The 8943-nt window shown below is 54.3% G+C and overlaps 1 protein-coding gene across 4 annotated transcripts in view; it reads right to left on the bottom strand.

Moving 5' to 3' along the window:
* The window catches only part of PDGFRB (platelet derived growth factor receptor beta), a gene marked incomplete at its 5' end in the record, with an annotated part of 39017 nt that extends 33507 nt beyond the window's left edge, over positions 1 to 5510 (bottom strand). For 3 of the 4 annotated variants that reach the window (XM_082381448.1, XM_082381449.1, XM_082381450.1), the window contains one exon: positions 4905 to 5509. Of the gene's footprint in view, positions 1 to 4904 lie in introns of all 4 variants that reach the window. The other variant, XM_082381451.1, reaches the window with a different exon arrangement.
* Between the last annotated feature and the right edge of the window lie 3433 nt (positions 5511 to 8943).

Raw genomic sequence — 8943 nt, forward strand, 5'->3', positions numbered from 1 at the left:
ACTTCTGACCTTCAGGAACCATCTGACCCCCCTGGCTCTGCTGCCCCTACCTCCCAAGCGACAACCCTTTCCATCACAGGGCAGAGAAGCTGGTACCTCTGGCAGATGAAAGGTTTTGGACACCTGAGACATTAAATAGCTCTGATCTGAAGCGAGGAGGAGAGAGGGTACTAATGCAGTTAAAGCAATACACTTTGATTTTCAACCTCCTGCACTAGGCTGGGCTGGGGCGTCCCAGAAAGCATCTGGGAAAGGCGGATCCTGGGGCCACGGCCTGGGGGGTTCAGGAAGCTCTTTTGCTTGAGGGTTCTGGGCCTGAAGTCTTGGGAGGGGCTTCTACACTGGAAACATTAGTGTGTGAATTCCACACTCCTCCCATTAGAGGTGGGTCTCTGCATCCATTCATTCCCTTGCCTCTGGAGCCCATCATTCATTCATCTACCATGGGCCAAAGCCTTGCTTCCTTTTGAAATCAGAGCCTATGAAGTTCGAAAATCAGCAAAGGGTCACAGCATCCACACACACCCCCTCACAGGCACTCCTCCTGACCCTCCTTCCTCAGTATCTCAGGAAAATAGGACTGTGGGCGCTGGGAAAACACGACCTCAGAGCTCCCCAAGAAACTGAGTGCATTAACAGGCCGCTCTGATTGTCAGAATGTTCCTCCTCCTTGTTATAGGGCACCATTTCCCATTAGCGGTCATCGATCCTGACCACTTTCTGTAATGTGTAGAAAAAGGGTAAGAAAAAACCCTTTCACTGTGAAGTTAAATATGCATGATCCCTGAGTACACAACAGAGCTTGTGCAGCTGCCAATCTGGGCTGGCGTGGCTTGGAATCCTGGAATTGTTTTAGGTCTGGAAGGAGCTCAGAGATCATCTTGTTCAACCTCCTTGTTTTACTGATGGGAAAACTGAGACCCAGAGAGGGACTGACTCACCCACAGTCACACAGGATGGGTTCCTGGGTCTGATGACCACCTCTGGAGCTCTGAGGGGCACCACAGCCGAGACCCAGACCCCACTCAGCCTCTCGATCGTGGACTCTGGAGTCAAAAACACCCGGTTTAAATCCTGGCTCCATCACATCCTGGCTGTGGGACTTTGGGCAACTGACTTAACCTCTTAACCTCTCGGGGCATTTCTTCATCTGTAAAATGGAGAGCTTATATCCATTCCTCGAGGTGGTTTGCGATGATTAAATTAGATCAGCAAATATTTATTAAGCACTCACTGAACGCCAGGCCTGTTCCAAGCGCTAAGGAATACAGCAGTGGACTTGATGGTAATGGATGTAAAACACAATGAAAGTGCTCAGAGAGGGCTGGTCCCAGTTCTGTCATCCTGCACACATGGCTTCCCAGCTGAGGCGTTACAAGCTCTGAAGCTGGGGAGACATGGTGGAGGGTTGCGGGAGCTGTGGAAAACAGGGCAGGAACATCTCCCCCTTCCAAGGGTCCACTGCCTGCAGGGTTCTGAACCACGTGCAAGAAATGGGGTGAGGGGGTACATTTCAGGAATGTCTGGGGCCCCTCTCATTCCTTCCTCCCTCCTCACCACTCAGTAGCCTGTCCTGAGCAAAGCACCCAGAGTCCCCTCCAGAGTCCCCTCCTTCAACCTAGAAGGCAGCTGGTCTCAGAGCCAGACTGTGCCTGGAGGATAGAGTTGAGCCTTTAGCACACCCATGGTGCCCAGGTCCCTTCCCTTTTGTGGGCATAGCACTTCACGAGGTGCAGACTAATTTCACAGCCAGGTCGTCCAGTGCAGGAGGCGGGGACAGCAGCTGCTCTCTCTTAGCCTTTGGCATTAAGTCCAGCCCCAGGAGATGCAGGAACTGTGCTAAGCACCTTATCTGTATTATTACTATGTGGACCCCACATCCCACCCTACTGCTCACAGAGGAGGGGCCTGATGCCCAGAGAGGCAGAGCGCTAGCCCAGGGTCACACAGTCAGCCAGAGCCAAGGGGGGGCTCATCAGATGCCCAAGCCTGGTGTTGTTTACCCACCGTGCCCACTGCCTTTCAGATGCGGAGGCAGCAAGAAAGAGGACGTGGGGGCCTGAGGTTGGCCACACAGTGGATTTGAGTCGAGCCAGGACCAGCGCTGGGTCTCCTGACTCTGAATCCATGGTGCTTTCCGCTGCCCCACATCTGTGGGCAATTAGAAGTCTCAGCTCTTCTTCCCACAGAGGAGGGAGGGCTGCCCGTTCACCACTGAAGGGAGGGGACTCACCAGATGGTCTCCTTCCTCACTCAGGACCAAGCCAGGGCCCGGGTGGACCCGGGAGCAGGTCAGGCCTGAAGCTAATCTTTCTGCTGGAGAAAGTGCTGGAGCCAGGAGCAGGCTCTGTGGGAGGATGGAGACTCTCCGCTCTGACCAGGGGCTCCCTGGGAGCAAGGGGGTTAAGTCTTTGGTTTCAGGCAGACCTCGGCCTAAATACCAACTCTACCAACTAACTGTGTGACCCTGGGAAAGTCACTTAGCTTCTCTGAGCCTTGTTTTCCTTGTCTTCAAAACAGGGGTAAGACAATAGCTAGGACATGGAAGCAACCTAAATGTCCATCGACAGATGAATGGATAAAGAAGATATAGCACATACGTACAATGGAATATTACTCAGCCATAAAAAGAAACGAAATTGAGTTATTTGTAGTGAGGCGGATGGACCTAGAGTCTGTCATACAGAGTGAAGTAAGTCAGAAAGAAAAAAACAAATACCGTATGCTAACACATGTATATGGAATCAAAAAAAAAAAAATGTTCTGAAGAACCTAAGGGCAGAACAGGAATAAAGACGCAGATGTAGAGAATGGACTTGAGGACACGGGGAAGGGGAAGGGGAAGGGGAAGGGGAAGCTGGGACGAAGTGAGAGAGTGACATGGACATATATACACTACCAAATGTAAAATAGATGGTTAGTGGGAAGCAACTGCATGGCACAGGGAGATCAGCTCCGTGCTTTGTGTCCACCTAGAGGGGTGGGATAGGGAGGGTGGGAGGGAGATGCAAGAGGGAGGGGATATGGAGATATATGTATACGTATAGCTGATTCACTTTGTTATACAGCAGAAACTAACACACCATTGTAAAGCAATTATACTCCAATAAAGATGTTAAGAAAACCAAAACAAAACAGGGGTAAGAATAATACCGATTCCAAAAACCTGTTGTGGGGATTATAAGGCGTACGAGGTTCCAGGCTCTGGGCCCAGCACAGGGTAAGCACTCCATGATGGTGACCAACATGGTCTGCATGTCCCCAAGTGCTGTGGATTCAGGGCCCTGATGCTTGGAGGCAGGGGAGGACTGCCTGATTTCAGAAGATCTCGTTAGAGGCCTCTGTGCACTTTGGGATCACAGAGGCAGGGGCACTCCCCCCCTTGACATATAGGAAAATGTCTGGGGAACACACATAAGGTTCTGGAAAGGCACCTGAAGGAAGACAAGAGGCCTGGGTTCTGGGCTCACCCTTGGGAACACAAGGTCTTCAGTCAGTCCCTCCTCCCCTTCACAACCACATTTTCTCAGCCCCACTGGCCTCCTGGGAACACTGGGGCCAGCACACAAGATGGGGAAGGCTGGGGCCCAAACAACCTCTGATGTGTAAACAGAACACGAACAGAAAGAGAGGGTCAAAATCCTTTTTAAACAAAAAAAAAAAAAAAAAAAAAGAAGAAAGAGAGGGTCAAGCAACAAGGCTCCAGGATGACGGGCATGGTAAGCTCTTGGAAGACTAGAAGAACCCTGGAAGGCTGCCTGGAGGAGGTAGAATAGGGAGGGTCCTTGAAGGAAAAGGGAAAGTGGTAAGGAAGGGCATGCACACTGGCAGGATCATGAACATTCCTTCCGGGAATCCTGGGATCTGACCGGCAGGAACACAAAGCCCAAGTCTGGCGTGATGGGGCAGGGAGGTTACTATCTCCCTGAGCTCTGCCACCTACTAGCTGTGTGGTACAGTTTTGTGGCTGCTGTGAGCCTCAGTTTCCTCACTCGTAAATTGGGTATAAAATCAGTCCCTGCCTCTGGATTTGCTGGTGAGCGTTACCTGAGATCATGCTTATAAAACACTCCACATGGTCCTGGCATGCAGTAAGTGTCAATCAGTGGCAGCCGCTATTAGGAGTTTGGGCTTTCTATAGGCACCTTCTACTAGGGAGACTCACAGAAGGAATCAGATTCATATTTTAAGATGGAGCGGAGAAGCGGGGAGACAGTGAGGAGGCCTGAGCAGCTGCCTGGGACCAGAGGAAAGGGCCCAGCAGCCAACACCCCTTCTTCACAGAGGGGCCCCCAGATCCCAAATCCCCAGCCCAGGCTGCATGACTGTGACTGTTAGGACGGGCCTGCCATGGCCCCCTCGCCTTCGCACTTTCCCAGCCGCTGGGGGTTTGGAAGGACATCTTAGGAATCTGGAAAATTTGCAAATCCATTTAAATCCTGAGAGGTTGCCTGGCGGCCGACTGGCCTAGAGCCAGACAGATTCTTAGGGACAAGGCTTGGGCCCAGGGACAAGAGGCAGTGGATCTGAGGTCCCCGTTCCCTGCTAGGTCCTCTTGCCATGTACCCTGCTGGCCATCTCTCAATTCCCCTCTCACACTCCTCCCAGCTCTCCCCGCCACCCCCCAACAGGCGGTGCTTTGCTTTGGAGGCCCCCCCTACCCTGCTCGGCACCCAGAAACCTGTGGGATTTGTTTGATGAGGGCAGGGGGCACCCACCCCAGAAGCAGCCTGAGCAGGAGAGAGCTGGCTCCTCCAGCCCTGATGTCGCCGACAGCCTCCCGGCCTCCTCCCATCTGGTTTGGTTAAAAATATTTTCCATTTTTTGACCTACCCAAGAAGGCGCAGTCTGGGACAAGGGGACAGGACAAGGGGCTGGGGTTCCCTCCTCTTCCCAGCACTTACCTTGCTGCTGATGCCTTCTGAAGTGTGGGCAAGGTCCTGGGAGCTGGGCTGTCACCCCCTCCAGGAAGACCTCCTCACTGCCTACCCTCTCCTGTTATCAGAAAGACTTTGCTGGACCCGAAATTGGGCAGCGGCAGGGTAGGAGGGCAGTGAGGACCTTTGCAGGCTCCCAGAGCCTCAGGAGAATGGAGGGAGTGAGGGGCTACGGGGGTGAGGAGTGGCCTCACTCCCAAAGCATCCCTCTGGAGGAGCAGGGCTGCCAGGAGGGGCAGCCCTGGATCTGTCTGTCTGTATGGCTCGGCACAGGCTGCTGCCTGGTGCCGCTGGTCAGAGGGGCCCGGGCGCTCTCCTCCTAGTCCCTCCTTCTCTCCAGCTCCAGACTGGGCGGGCAGGGACTGTGGGCTGCTGGCAGCCCCAGGAGCTCACACCACCGTGGGCTTCCCTGCCCCCCCCCCCACTTTGGGGGAAAGGCTGCAGGACGGCCTCTGATTGGCTCAGCTGGGGGAAGGGGGGCTGGGGGCGGGGAGGGTGGACGCGTGCGTCTGTTTTCAATTTTAGTTCCCCCTCCCTCTTTCTTTTCCCCCAAGTTTCTTGTTTTTCTTCCTCTTTTCCCTCTGCTTGCTCCCTCCCGTAGCCTGCTCACTCAGGATGTGAGGAGATGTTTAGAAATTCCGCAGCCCACGCCAGCCAGCCGCTGAGTCACTTTTATTAAAGAGTGGCCTGGCCCCACTCACCTGATGCCTGTCTCGGGTGGCAGACTCCCCTTGCCGTGGCACCTGGGGCTGGGCCCCTTCTCTGTGCCTTAGCTTTCCCATCTGTAAAAGGAGCTCTGATAACCTATCCGGTTGATTCCATCGACATTCATTCCTTAAACAAGCTTGTTGAGCACCTACTATGTGCCAGACACTGTGCTGGGTGTTGGGATGCAGTAGTAAGTTACAGTCCCTGACCTCAGGGTACCTAGGCTAGTGGGAGAGACAGTGCCCAGGGAGGGCAGGGGGGCTGAGAGTGCATTTAGAGGGGCACTCGCAGAGGCTTAAGGGAATCAGAAAGGGCTTCTGAGAAAAGGTGACTTGGAAGAGAGAGAAAGCCCTTCTGAGGTTATCAGTCGCTTCTCATAAGAAGAAATCAAGGTCCAGGGGTGAATTAGCACAGAGAGAGAAAGAGACATGCCCAAGGTCATCCAGCAGACTTCAGATTTCCAGACATCTTCCTCCATCATCTCAAAACCCCTGGAGTACCAAGAAAGAATTATTTCCTCACTGTATAGACAAGGAACTGAAGCCCAGAGGAGTGAGATGAGCTTCGCAAGCTTACACAGCTATGGCAGAGCTAGAGCAGAATCAGGCCTCATGAGTCACATGGTGGAACAGATACAGGTGATCTGACCCCAGCCGAAGACCCACACTGCAGTGTCAACTGGCCCTCCTGTCCCACCTTCTTCTTGGGTTATCCCTTCCCCATCTCGCATTCATTTTCAAGTGCCTGTTGCGTTCCGTTTCCATCCTCTGCACTAAGGTCTGCCAAGGCTCCTCTAGGAGTCCCTCGGCTTCTCACCCCCTCACTTCTTCAACCGTCATTTCCTCGGATCAGAACATGTCTCTAATCACAGACTTCTGACCAAGGGCATCATTTTAAAAGGGCATAGATTTGGGTTGTGTCACCCTGCCACCATTACTGTACATATGGGGAAACAGAGTCTCAGAGAGAGGAAGAAAGGTGTCCCAGGTCACACAGGTAGAGCCTGACTCTGCCCAGAGCTCCTTCCATCCTGCCCTCTGTCTACACCCTTTTCCTCCTGGGCCTCACCCCAGGTTCCTGTTCATGGGGAGAAGGAGGTTGGGATTTCATGCCAACCACGGTAACCTATCTTGCACTCATTTCTTGGTCTTGTCCCAGTGGGGACTGCTCAGCAGAGCATCTGGCTGGACCACACAGAGGGAGAAGGGTTCTCAGACGAGCTCCAGGCAATGTGGTGGGGGCCATGAGAGCCTCCCAAGAGAGGGGGCCTGGTCCAGCTTGGTGGCAATGGAGTCACAGGGGAATACGGGGGACTCCAGAGACCACAGGGTCAGGCCTTCCTGCCCAAAGATTCCATCAGTCTTTATAACTTTCCTCCAGGCATTTGCCTTGGCCATTCACCTCTAAAGCCTTGGCCCAACTTCTCGGACCAGGTCAGTGGGGGAGAACAAGGAGGCATTTCAACTCCCAGTACCCAAAATAGATAGTCTGGGAGTCAGGAGACCCAGCTGTGCACTACTTGTGTGGCCTTGGATAGGTACCATGTCCTCTCTGAGCCTCAGTTTCCCCATCTGTTCATAACAGGGGTGGACTCACTGTGCTGGAGGGCCCTTGAGATGCTTTGTCTACAAGTGTCTTAGAGTTGGACTCTAGCTAGGGAGAGGAGGCTGGTGGACCCCAGGGCAAGGGGACAGCTGGGGGCCAGAGATGCAGCACAGAGGGGAGGGGGCGGCCGCTGGTGGCTCCCCTGGGAAGCTGACGGCTGCCGGTTTCCGGCCAGCCCAGGCATCCGGCTGGCCCATCTGGAATCACTTAGCCCCTACCACCATTAACCCTTGGCAGGCACCAGGACTGTTATGCCTCCTCATAGCTGAGATGGGGTTGGGGGATGCAGAACCACATGGAACACCACAGGGCACTCACTGAGGGCTGGACAGTTGAGGAAGAAGGGTCATGATTGACAGGGCAGGCTCTGGAGCCGGAGACAGAGCTGGGTTCAAATCCCAGCTTCTGCAGTTCCAAGCTACATGATCTTGGGCAAGTCACTTAAACTTCTCAGCCTCAGTTTCCTCCTCTGAAAAATGAAGATAATTCCAGGAATGACTTGAAAGACTGTTGTGATTTGTAATGCACACCTCAAGGCCTAAGTACAGTGTCTGAAGTGTTCTTGAAATAGCGCGTTTCCCTCATTCCAGCTGCAGCCCACCACTGTGTACCCCTAGGCTGAGCTCTCCACTTTCTGGGCCTCAGTTTCCCCTGTGTACTCTGAAGGAGTGCGCAGTGGGCAGTGCAGTGCCGTCACGCTGGGGTGGTCAGCGTGGCCCCCAGCCCCACTGGGGACAGGATAAGCCACGAGCAGTCTCCCACCTGCCCAGATGCTGGGAGCCTGGTCCAGCCTCCGACAATCCTGTCTTGGGAGAGGCTAGGCTGAGAGTGGGTGGGCGGAGCGTGGAGCGTGGGGAGCCCTGCCTGAGGTGAAGTGCGATGGGGTACAGAGGGAGAGAGGAGCCGCAGGCCTTGGGGTTCAGCACGTCCCCTTCCCACTGCACAGTGTCATGCTTGGGGATTAAGAACCTGGGCTCTGATATGGGTAGTTCCCACCCAACTCTGCCATTTCCTAGCTGTGTGACCCTAGATGAATTACATGATCTGAGCTCGAAGAGCCTCAGTGTTTTGAGCTGTAAAATGGGGTTGTTGAGAGGCCTGAATAACACCTGCACCGAAGGTGTTTTGTTCAAGGACTAGGGCAGAGTGAGAAAGCTCCACAGAAGGTACCTGATTCTCAGGTGTCGCTGGGAGCTGCTGTCACAGAAGTCCACCATCAAGGCTGGAGGGAAGCTGGTCCAACCGCTGCTTGTATAGCCAGGATGCCTGAGGCCCAGTGATGGAAAGTGACTGTGATATGAGACCAGGACAGACACCCAGGTTCTGGTCTAGACTCTCAGGCCTATGTTCTTCTCTGAAGGAGGGAACCGGGCTGAACTGAACCCCCTCCTCAGCCCCCCAACCCACGCTGCTTAGAGCCGGAAGCCAGAGCTCTCCGTGGGGCGGGGGAGGGGGCCCGGAAAGGGCGCCTGAGTGGGAGAATTCCCAGTAGGCCAGCTCAGTGCTCACTCAGGCAGCACCAGCGGCCACCACATCTGGCTCTCCCACGCTCCCGGCGCTGCCCCCCCTCCCAAGCTCCCCCGGCCTGGGGCGAGGATGCAACACACATGTCCCAGGCATTGGCACAGTCATCTTGGATGTCAGGGTCTGAAGAGTCCTAAGAGCGACAGGCATGGAAACTGAGGCCCAGAGA

This window comes from Balaenoptera borealis, assembly GCF_965194805.1.
Source record: "Balaenoptera borealis genome assembly, chromosome: 2".
Taxonomy (NCBI): Eukaryota; Metazoa; Chordata; class Mammalia; order Artiodactyla; family Balaenopteridae; genus Balaenoptera; species Balaenoptera borealis.